The sequence below is a fragment of the Oryctolagus cuniculus genome, chromosome 9 (genome assembly GCF_051225735.1).
Source record: "Oryctolagus cuniculus isolate XC-2025 breed Fujian yellow rabbit chromosome 9, ASM5122573v1, whole genome shotgun sequence".
Lineage (NCBI taxonomy): Eukaryota > Metazoa > Chordata > Mammalia > Lagomorpha > Leporidae > Oryctolagus > Oryctolagus cuniculus.
Window position 1 is genome coordinate 347,298 of NC_142875.1, and position 12,634 is coordinate 359,931.

Here is a 12,634-nt window from a genome sequence, read left to right on the forward strand (position 1 = left end):
AGTCCCGAGCTGCAGGTGCATGGCCCAGCCGCAGGGTCCTGTTCAGGCCTTGATAGACACGGGCTGGGCGGTGCCTTCAGCCCCAAGCTCCCTCCACATTCAAACACGACTCGGTTCACACTCCCGGCTCTCAGGAAAGCACGCTGCCTCCAACCATCCTCTGCCCTGGCACAGGGGACTGCGACGGTGGTGGCCGATGAGAAAGCTGCCCTCGGCCGGGGAGGGAGCGAGCCACGTTTCTGTCTGCAGCCGTGCCCAGGGCCGCCCACACCGCACCCGCCAGATCACAAACACGCGGCTGAGTTTGTGAAATCCTGGGCGCCGTCAGCTCCCTCGAGCCTGAAATGCGGGATCTGCTGCCCGAGCCCACAAGGCTCACTCACGGCCGCTCCCTTTGCCTCTCCCAGGGTGACCAGGGAGCCCGGCGGGAGGGCTCCCACCCCCTGTTCTGGCTCAGCACCCCCTCCCCTGTGACTCACAGAGTTCACAGCCCCTGGGATGCTTCTGGTGCACGCTCGTGTTCCTGGCCCGGGAACGCCGGCGTGGGTGTGACCGGTGGGTGGCCGGCCAGGTCAGCAAGGCTGTGCAGCTTGGATTCCGTGAGCTGCGGCAAGCGCAGGGCCTGAGAGCAGAACGCCTGTGGCAGGAAGACGCGGGACACACGTCCCCTGCTGTGGAGAGGCTACACTGTTGGAGGCTGCGAGACTCGTCCTGACAGACCCCCAGGGAGTAACACAGGTCTCCCAGGACAGCGCCGGCTCAGAGGGGTGTGGGGGAGCAGGGCCCCAGGAGCCCTCTTCCCCCCCTCGGGACGGTTGGGAGGGCATTGTGAGCACGTGGGATGGACGGCAGGCGGGATGAGCCTGGCCTCACCGCAGGCCTCAGAACCCCAGCAGGTCGACGGCAGCACCTGAGCTCTGTGTGGCAGCCGCAGCCGTCGTGTGTGTGTTGTTGGCTTCAAACAGAAAGTTCAAGAATTCGTTATTCTCTGTGAAGCATGAAATAAGGAGTCGTGCAACAAAGAGACCTTTGTGAAGGCGACCGTGGAGCGGCAGCCCCACGCTCCTGGTGCCTGGGTTCACCGAGCGCAAATCTCCCACCAAGAATCCCATTGTGCAGGAGTCATCTTTTTGGGTTACCAAGAGCCATTGATTCGGCCCCGGGACAGAGATCAGATGCCAGCTGACAATACTCTGCGTTGTGCGGCGGGCTTTGCACAGCACTTGGTGACACATACGACGACGACCTCGTCACAGAGACAGCGACCCCATCATCTGTTGAGAATAGCACCCCCACGGTGGGGCAAGGACGGGAGCCCACGCGTGTCCCTGCGAGCAGAGCGCCCAGTGCAGAGGGCGTGACGGCTGCGGGTGAGCGACGCTCCCTGTGTGTGCAGTGGCCGTGACAGACCCGGCAGATCTTGAATAGAACTCGGAGGCCTCGCCGGCCCCTCTTCAGTGCCCGTGGTGCCCGCAGCTCAGTCCCTGCGGCTCCTCCATTAGTGAGCTGGTCTGCAGAGGCAGCAGGGCATGGAATGTGAGAAACTCCCTGTCTCCATGTGGGGTGGCAGAGCAGCCCAGACTGGCGCAGCTCACGGGCAGGGGCACCAGGAGCAGTCCCCATCCAGCCCAGCCACCCCCCACCACACCCAGTCCACCGTCACCCCCACTCAGGCTGCAGAAAACCACAAAGTCACTGCCCAGAGCCAACACCGCTGCTGACCAAGTCCCCGCAGTGACCTCCAGCCTAGGACAAAACCATTATCACACAAGCACCATGGCTGACACTCCCACTCCCATCATGCACCTGACACGATGTTGCTTCCAAGACTTACAAAAAATGCAAGGCAATCTGGGGTACACTGGCCCTGCCCCTGAACACCTCCTGTGAATATTCAACTAAGCCAGCCCCAGACGCCACCCCTGTGCCCCAGTTCTCACGGTGGATGACCTTGTACCTGGCTGGGCGTGCCTGCACCCTCCCATCTGAGGAGAACCCCTGCAGCTCATCCTCAATTCTCTCGCGTCAGAGACAAGACAGCCAGGGGCCCCACCTATGAACTGGGCAGGGGAGTGTGGACCTGCGTGTTATGTCCCCACCCCCGCACCTCAGAAGGCCACCAGACCTGCAAGCCGGGTCCTGGCGAAGCTGCACTGAGACACGGTGCCATGTGCGGCGGGAGGCCGAGGCGAAAGCTGTCCAGTCTAGTCCCCCAAGCCACACAGGCTCTGCCGGCCCCAGTCGCAGCCTGTGGCCTACGGGCAGGAGCAGGACTGGGCTTCTCTCATTCTGAGTGCCCAGCTTGGTGCACACTTTCTGGCTGCCCCTGGATGCCCTTGACCCTCCTGGGTGTGGGTCTGGGGACAGAGCTGAGGTGGCTGGGGGTCGCACTGACCAGTGCATCAGGACTGGGTCATCCCAGCCGCTGATCAGAGCAGTCCCACGTCAAGGGCCCCCTCATGCATGCTCCGCCCCAACAACCCCCACGTACTCTGTCCCCCACCCCCCACGGCTCTCATGCAAGCTTCGCCCCGATGACCCTCACAGGCTCTGCCCCTAAAGCCCTCACACAAGCTCCGTCCCCCATGGCTCTCATGCAAGCTGCAGCCCCACAGGTGCCCTCCCGCCAGCTGGGAAAGGCAGGTGGGAGCACCGCTTTCCCGTGGACTGAGGGAATGACCATGACGTGGGGGGCGGGGCTGTGCGTGAAGGAGGCCGAGTTCTCCCTGAACCTGGGCATGTTGCTGTCACCTTCCTGCCTTACTGGGAGGCTGCACGGGTCTGCCAAGTTAGCCTGCCGTGTGTTCCTACTCTGTGAGCCTAATCTTTTATTTTATTAAGATTTATTTTATTGGTTTGAAAGGCAGAGTTACAGAGAGAGAGAAGGAGAGAAAGAGATCTTCCATCCGCAGGTTCATGCCCCAGATGGCTGGACCTCTTCCACGTCTCCCATGTGGGTGCAGGGGTGGCCAAGCACTTGGGCCATCCTCCGATGCCCTCCCAGGCCACAGCAGGGAGCTGGATCGGAAGTGGAGCATCTGGGACTCAAACTGGTTCCCATATGGGGTGCCAGCGTTGCAGATGGTGGCTTAACCTGTTACGCCACAGCACTGGCCCCTTAAAATTTTTATTTAAGGTTTTTTTATTCGAAGTGCAGAGCTGGTTCACACCTGTGCCCACAACAGCCAGGCTGGGCCAGGCCAAAGCCAGGAGCCTGGAACCCCCTCCCAGTCTTCCACAGGGCCACCTGTGAGTGGCCGCCTAACCAGCTGCTCCATGGCGCTCGTCCCTTAGGTGAACTTTGAGTGACGCCATGGCCTCTGGGGCCAGCCTGCATGTGCAGTGATGCTCCTGTGGGAGACCCCACCCAGCCAGCCCCATCTGGAGGCTCCGTCCTCCTGCCTGGGCCAGAGCACCCAAGGCCTCCTCCCGGCGGGCATGGGTGGCCCCTTGTCTCCCATCTCCCTGACCATGCAGCCCCGTCCCTTGGCTCCTGGGTGCCTTCTCCGTGGGCATCCCACCCCCACGCCATGGAAAAGCCCAGGGCCCCGCGCACCTTCAGGCCGTATGTCCTGCGCCCCTGAGATCTGACGCAGGCGCTGGCATCCTGGGCTGGGAGGGGCCCTGGGGAGAGAGGGGCCCTGCTGCCCCGGGACTGGCATTTGGGGCGCGAGTTGGAGCTCCCTCAGCTCCCCTCGGCCGTCAGCTTGTCCCCAGGATGGCCCTCTCTAGACCAGGCCTCTGTCCTGGGGGCCCAGAGGCTGGCTCACTCGGCACTCCCTGCTGGGGCTGGCACTTGGCAGGTGCACTGCACCATGGGGCTCCAGGTCCCTGACCACGGCCCTGAACCCCATGCAGTGCTCCTGGCCTCGGGCTCACGGAATCTTGCACTTCCCGTGTTTGTGGCCGTGGAGACACGGCACTCGGCAAGTGGGCCGGGAGCATCTGAGCTGTTCTGTTCGAATGGGCAACATCGAGCTGCTCTGCTCTCAGTAAGACCTTCGTCACGACAGCTCCAGCCCGGGCTCACGTGGGCGCCTTTCCTCTGCCAGCTGCCTGGCACCTGGACCCGGTTTGTGTTGATGCCGCGTCCCTCGCCCTCACCTGGGCCCAAGGAAGTATCCAGAGCAGCCCCACCAAAGTTCACGTCCAGCAGCCCGAGCGTCAGGGCCGCCCGGCGGATCACAGCCGTCCTTGCTGCATCCCCGAGACCTCAAATCCCTGGAGCTGAGGCGGCAGTGAGCCCGCCCCCCCTGTGACCCCAGCCCCAGCGGCTCCCCTGACCCTGATCCCACAGCTGTGGGGCGCAGACTCCGCCCCTGCTCCTGAGCGTCTGGGTCAGGCCTGGCAGGGGCCGTGTGTGGGGAGGGCCACCTGGCCGGGCCCTGGCATGGTGCAGAGGCCTGGGAAGCAGCCTCTCTTGGACGCCTGTGAGGACACAAATCCCACCCCGAGGCCCCCACAACCTCACCCTGCCAAGAACCCTCCTCCCGACACTGCTCTGGGAGGTGAGCATTTCAACTCACCTCTCTGGGGGACAAACATTCAGTCCACAGCCCCTGTCCTGGCCCCAGCCCTGACCACGGGAATCTCCCCGGGGTGAGCGGCACCCGGTCAGTGCCTGCCCCCGCCTCCAACAGCAGAAGACAGAGAGGTCTGCAGTGAGGGGTGTGGCTCAGGCCGAGGAGACGGCGTCCAAGGGCCCTCTCTTCCCAGTTGCCCTGCCCCACGCTCTGCAAATGCGCCTGGCCCCGGCGGGGGACTCCGGCCAGGAAGAGGAGGCAGAGCCAGACTGGGGCCGGCAGCCTTGCCTGGAACACAAGTGCTGTTTCTGGGGGAGGCCCGTGCTTTCCACGGAGCTGCTTCTCTGGGTGCTTGTGCAGCGTCCCCTACGTCACAGGTGCAAGGGGCCCCTTGGCCCTGAGAGGCACACACACAGACACACACACACACAGTCTCCCGCTCAGTGGCTCACTCTCCAAATGCACACAATTGCTGGGGCTTGGCCACACCAAAGCCAGGTGCCAGGAGCTCGACCCGGGCTCCCATGCGTGCCAGGGACCCAGGTAGTACAGGAGCAACACTGCTGCCTCCCAGAGTGCACATGGCAGGAAGCTGGAGTCAGGCAGAGCCCAAACCCGGGCCCTGCCGTGTGACGTGCGTGCATCCCGGGCATCCTGGCTGCTGGGCCCAAGGCGGCCCCGGGACTCTCAGTTTTGGAACCGGGACTGCCCCTGGAAAGCGGGACAAAGTGCTTGTTCCTGTGCAAGGCCTGTAGCTTCCCACAGAAGGACTTGCATTCGCCACAACCCACGGCAATAAATTCACCCAAGGACCCAACATTGATCTAACATTTGAAAAACAATTGAGGTAGCTCACATATGAACGCATGCGAAAAGAAAACCAGTATAGTCATCTCAATACCAGACACATGTGAATCACAGCCACAGTGAGGGGCTGTGCTGCGGTGTAGCAGGTGAAGCTGCTGCCTGCAGTGCCGCCAACCCATACGGACGCCGGTTCGAGTCCTGGCTGCTCCACTTCCAATCCAGCTCTCTGCTGTGGCCTGGGAAAGCAGTAGAAGACGGCCCAAGTTCTTGGACCCCTGCACCTGTGTGGGAGAACCGGAAAATCTCCTGGCTCCTGGCTTCGGGTCAGCGCAGCTCCAGCTGTTGTGGCCATCTGGGGAGTGAACCAGCAGATGGAAGACCTCGCTCTCTCTGCCTCTGCCTTCCAAACAAACCAACCAGCCCCAGTGAGGCATCACCTCCCGCAGAATGGCTCTTACGCAAAAGTCAGAATAACCACCTGGTGAGGCTGTGGATAAAAGGGAGCCCTAATGGTACAGGCATGTGGAAAACTGTATGGAGGCTCCTCAAACTCTAAAAGCGGATCTGCCGTGTGACCCAGCCATCTCGCGCCTGGGAATGCACCCAGCAGAAGCGAAGGCAGCACAGGGTGTTACCTGCGCTCCCATGTTCACGGCGGCCCAACTCACGGGCGCTGGGGTACGGACTCAGCCCAGGTGCCCGTGAGCTGACGACTGGGTGGAAAAGCGACGTAAGCACACGACGGACTCGACTCAGACATTGAGAACTGAAATCCTGACGGTTGCCACGGAGTAGATGGAACCGGAGATCACTGTGCCAAGTGAAATAAGCCAGACTCAGAAGGACGCATTCCACACGCCCCACAGCTAACGCTCCCGACAGTGAAGCCCTGGATCGCTTCCACACAGGACCGGGGCGGGACATGGACTGGACTGCGCCCTGCCCAGTTGGCGCAGCAGGCACCGCGCCCTGGGAAGTCTACTGGTGACCAGGAGGGCGTCGGGGCTGACGACTGCACCAAGCAAAGTTGTGTGATGCGAGATAACAGGGACCAAATGCTCAAGCACTCAGCGGTGAAAGCAATCACAGACAGGAGGAAAAACCGGGAAGCGCTGAGGAGCAGATCTGCCCACAGCCCTGCTGGGAGAAGCCGGGGACTCTGCCGGACCTGACAGGGCTGCGGCGGGCACAGAGGGCAGACCCACGCTGTCGAACGCCCACCCTCTGCCAAGTGCCTCGGGAGCTCCCCTGGAGAATTCTGAGGTTCGTGTGGAAGGGCGGAGGGGGAGGGGCAGCCGCAGGCTTGCGAGAACGCAGCACAGCAGGTGGTGTGTGCACTGACAGAGCTTACACTTCCCGCTTCAGTTCCCGCCAGCCAAGTCCAGAGGTTGGGGCCGCGGAATCAGCCTCCGAGAGCCAGAGAAGTCAACGGAGCAGCAAAGAGGGCGGCAGGTGTGCAGAGCGGAGCCCGGAGAGCAGCGGCTTCAGTGCGGCAGTGCCAGGACAGCTGCATGACCCTGAGCTCACACGCACACGCACACACAGCACGCTCACATACACGCACACACATACACATGCACACAGCACCCCCCCACACATACACAGCAGCACACTCACATGCATACACAGCAGCACACACGCTCAGACACAAGCACATTCAGACTCACGTACACATGCACACACAGCACACTCCATACACATGTACACACACAGCGTGCTCACATACATGCATACACATGTACACATGGCATGCTCACACACATGCATACACATACACATGCACACAGCAGCCCACACACACATGTACACAGCAGCCCACACACACACGTACACATGCACACACAGCACTCAGACACACATGCACACGCAGACTCACATACACATGCATACACAGCACACTCACATACATGTACACGGCACACATGCTCAGACACACATACGTGCACACATCACACACAGTATGCTCACATTGCAGAGCACACATGTCAGATGCACACACCACAATTCACACTCAGGTACACACATGTACACACAGCATGCTCACATACATGCAGACAGCACACATGCTCAGGTGCTCACACACATACCAGCACACACCCCGCATACACACACACCACATCCCATTCACACATCACACATGCTCATATACACTCACACACTCATGCACTCACATACCACACACTCAGACCTCACATACACACATGCACACACACACCATGGTCACTCACACACCACATATACACTCATGCAAGCACACACACAAATTCACATACATCATGCTCACGCATACCACATACACTCATACATGCACACACACCACACTCACATACATACATGCACACAGACAACAGAGACACTCACATACCCTCATACACATGCACACACCACACACATGCTCACATATACTCACATTCATACATGGACACCCCACATACACATATTCACACACATGCATACACACCACACTCACACATACCACCTACACACTCATACATGCACACATGCCACACACATATCACATTCACACACCATGCACACACATACACTCACACACTCATATATGAACATACCACTAATACACCACATGTACACATACCACACATACACACTCACACATGCACACATACACTCACACTCATACACGGACACACCACATGTACACATACCACACACTCACCACATACACACATTCACACTCAGTGCAAACATACAGTACACTCACTTTGCTCAGGCATACCACCTACACTCGTACATGCACACACCACACTCACATTCACACACTCATACATGAACACATTACAGAGCTCATGCACACATGCACACATATACCACGCTCACACTCACATAGTGCATACACATACACAAATACCACACACCCCTACACTCATACATGCACACTATGCTCACTACACACACATTTATACATGCACACACACATGCTCCTTTACCATATACAATCACACACCACATACACACTCACATTCACGTACACCATATAGACACACATATTCACACACACACTGTACTCACACACATTGACAAACCACATACATACATACATATTCATACATGCACACACATTCACACATACACTCAAGTTCACACACACATGCACACTGCACTCACACAGGCACACACATTTTGACTGCCACTTCAACACCATTTATCCAAAACAGTGAATAACAGATCAGCATTAGAGGTCTCTGAGTGGTGAACACTGGATCGTGAATTTAACATTGGATTATGTTTCTCGTGTTAGAATTAAATCTACTGAACTGGTGGAAGAAAACAAGTGTGACTTTGGGTTAGGCAAATGTGACACCAAAAGCAGAATCTACTAAAGGAAAAGTAGGTTGCACCTCAAAATTAAGAATTATGCTCAGGACCGCACTGTGGCATAGTAGGTTAAGCATGAGCCTGCTGGTTCGAGTCCCGGCTGCTCCACTTCTGATCCAGCTCCCTGCTGATGCCCTGGGAAAGCAGCAGAAGATGTCTCAAGTGCTTGGGCCCCTACACCCACGTGGGAGACCTAGAAGAAGCTCCCGGCTTTTGGCTTCGGATCGCACAGCTCCAGTCTCCGGCCGTTGCAGACATTTGGGGAGTAAACCAGCGATGGAAGACCTTTCTCTCTGTCTCTCCCTCTCACTATCTGTAACTCTGCCTCTCAAGTAAATAAGTAAATCTTAAAAAAAGAATTATGTTTTTTGAAATACATGTTTGCTTTTTAAAGATTTGTCTATTTGAAAGGCAGAGGGAGACAGAGGTTCACCCCTCTGCATGCACCTTCCATCCCAGTTTTTCTCCAAATGCCGGGTCTCCCTCACGGGTGCGGGGGTCCAGGCCCTCGGGTGCAGCAGCAGGGAGACGGATCAGAAGTGGAGCCGCCAGGACTCCAAACGGGAGGTGGGCGTCCCAAGCAGCAGGTTCACCTGCTGTGCCCCAGTGCCTGCCTCTGCCACTCACAAGAATAAAAAAAACCAGATGGAATGAATATTTGTAAACCTGTGTCCAGCATATTTAAAGAATTTTTAAAACTCAATAAATAACTCAACTGGATAAGCAAACATCCCAAGTAAAATAAAAATAAAATATAGACGCCTCACCAAGCAGATATAGGGGTGGTAATAAGCATATGACCAATGGCTCAGCATCATTAATCTTAGGAAATAAAAGTTTAAGCTGCAGAGAGACGCTACCAGGAACTCGCAGAAGGGTGTATCTTGTTTGGGAAGACAGACTGTAGTCTTACAGGATTTCAGAGTTGGTTCTTGGGCTCACGAGGATGAATTACAACGCAGATGACAAGGAGGGTGAGCAAAGCAGGTGAAAGTAGATTTTATTGAGAAGCTGAGACTCCTGCTTGCCAGGAGGGGTCCCCAAGGGAGGGGTCTGACCATGTCTGGGTGTTGGGAGCTGATACAGAGATGCAGATCAAGTGATTAATTCCTCTGCATGGCTGCAGGGGTCTACTTCTCCTGTGTCTTGTGTAGCGGCCACGGTTCTGACCAGTTAACAAACGCTAGTGTGTCAGCCATGTGGGAGAAGTGTTGATAACCTGACCAGTTGCTAAGCCCTGGAGACATGTGCTTTGTGGTGTGTTCCGGTCTGAAGCCAGAGCCTGGAGTCCCATAGGGTGGTCTGTGTTGGGGGGACCCACTGTATGTACTGTCAGTGTCTTCTTTTTGTGGGGCAATGTCTCTTGTCTGATCAGCCTCCGGCAGGTTTCATGACAACACCTGGCTTCTCATTTCCACAGGTGCCTGCTAGCTAGTGAGCGACTGACGCTCTGATACTTGGTGTGGCTTGGAAGCCGTTTGGCAGGTTCGTTAGCATTATAGAAATACCTACCACATGGCCCAGTCCTGCTTGTTGGCATTTCCCCGAGAACTGAAAGTGTGTGTGCAGCGGTGGCTTGTGCCACGCTTTGCGGGTAACACGGGAAAACTGGAAGCAGGCCAAAGTGCCTGTCGGCAGGTGCATGGGCACACAGGCAGCACTGGGCAGGCCTGCCGTCACACGCATCAGGGAGAGGCTGCCAGTGAGTATGCTGAGTGGCAGAGGTGGGAAAAGCAGTCTAGCACTGTCAAGTGAAATTCGGGAACAGGCAAACCTGTGGTGACAAAACAATCGGTGGTTTTGTCTGGGATGGGATGTGGGACACAGCAGGGACTCAAGAGGGACGAAGCTTCTCTGGGTGACGGGCATGTTCCTTACATGGTCATGTTGATGGCATCACGGTATACACACGTCACATGTGTCAGATCCACCCTGTGTGCAGCGATGGCTTAACAGGTGAGCACACATCACATGTGTCAGATCTACCCTGTGTGCAGCGACAGCTTCACAGGTGCACACGCCACATATGTGTCAGATCCACCCTGTGTGCAGTGTTGATGGCTTCATGGTATACACATGTCACAGATGTGTCAGATCTGCCTTGCATGCAGCGATGGCTTCACAGGTGTACACATGTGACGTGTCAGATCTACCTTGCATGCAGCGATGGCTTCACAGGTGCACACATCACAGATGTGTCAGATCTGCCCTGTGTGCAGTGTTGATGGCTTCATGGTATACACATGTGACATGTGTCAGATCTACCCTGTGTGCAGTGTTGATGGCTTCATGGTATACACATGTGACATGTGTCAGATCTACCTTGCATGCAGTGATGGCTTCACAGGTGCACACGTCACAGATGTGTCAGATCCACCCTGTGTGCAGTGTTGATGGCTTCATGGTATACACATGTCACAGATGTGTCAGAACCACCCTGTGTGTGCAAGTATTGTGGTGCAGTGGGTTAAGCTGCCACCATCAATGCTGGCATCCTGTATCAGAGTGCCGGATCCAGTTCTGGCTGCTCCACTTCCCATCAGCTCCCACCTAGTGCACCGGGGAAAGCAGTGGAAGATGGCCTGACCACTTGTGTCCCTGATACCCACATGAGAGACCCGGATGAAGTTCCAAGCTCCTGGCTCTGGCCTGGCCCAGCCCAAACCGTTGCAGCCATTTGGGAAGTGGACCAGTGGATGGAAGATCTATTTCTCTCTCTCTCTCTCCCTCTTTCTGCCTTTCAAATAAATCTTTACAAATGTCAGTCCTGCGAGTGCAGCTTCCTGTGTCCCCACTACACCTCAATAAAACTGTCTAAACCACAAAGACGCAAACCCCACGCGTGAGCCCCTGCTTGCTTTGGTCGACAGCCAGCGCTCATCGCTCAGGGCTGTGCTGACACACAATGCAGAGCAGACCTCCCACTTCCTGCACCCTCGCTGCTACCCACTTCCTCGCTCCTCTCGAAAAGGGGGCCACCAGCTTTCCACGTCATGACCACAGACCGGCGTGAGGGTCCTGGGTCCGACCTCTGCCCGGTGGGGCTGCACCCGACACCCTGCCCAGCTTGGGACGCAGCCTGTTTCTAACCCACTTTCTACTTCTGCTGCGGAGCCAGTTGCCCTGGAAATGAGGGTGAAAATGTCGAAGCCGCGTGAGGTCAGAGATCTGTCATTGCCTCCCACATTTGCTTTATGCATCGCTCAGCTCTGCCGATCAGAACGCGCGAGAGATGTGAATGGGTTTTGTTAAACCAAGGCCCTGCAGGAAGGGGGCATTGGGACCCACTGGGACTCGGATCCCAGCTAAGGGGAGGCCGGGGGCCTGGAAGGCTCTGTCGGGGTGGGACCATGCTGGTCCCGGACCCCCTAAGGCAGACGTCCCATGGAAGCAGAGGACAGAGACGCCCACCCCGTGTGGACTGGATAATTCTGGGGGTTACACAGCACTGTAATCTCTTCTACAAAGCCACGCAAACGTGACGAAACAGCCGCAAACAATCACCGTGCTGTGTCCCCTCCTCGACCCCTGCCTCTGGGCTGCCGGCTTTGGGAGCCTAGAAAAGAATGCACACAAGGGCCGGGATACTTCGTGGCACACAGGGGCCGGGATGCTGTGTGGCACACGGCGGCGCGCCGGGAGGGGCTGCCGAGTGAGCGCAGGAGAGGGGTCTGCCGCACACCCAGGTCTCTCCTAGCAGGCAGGAAGGCTCCTAAAGTCCTTGGGGGGCACTTCACGCCTGCCCACTTGCCAATGGGCAACTGCCCGGCAGTGTCCTGGGGCACCGGGTCGGGCACAGGGGCTCGGTTTTCAGTTCTCTCCGAAGCTCAGTCCCCTGGGCAGATTCACGCTTGGGCACGGCACCCGCAAACCACCAGGTTCGAAGGCTGCCAGCACTGCCTTCCCATTCTCCCGACTGCAGAAGGTGGGAGGAGCTAGCTGCAGCCATGTCACCGCCATCTCCATGT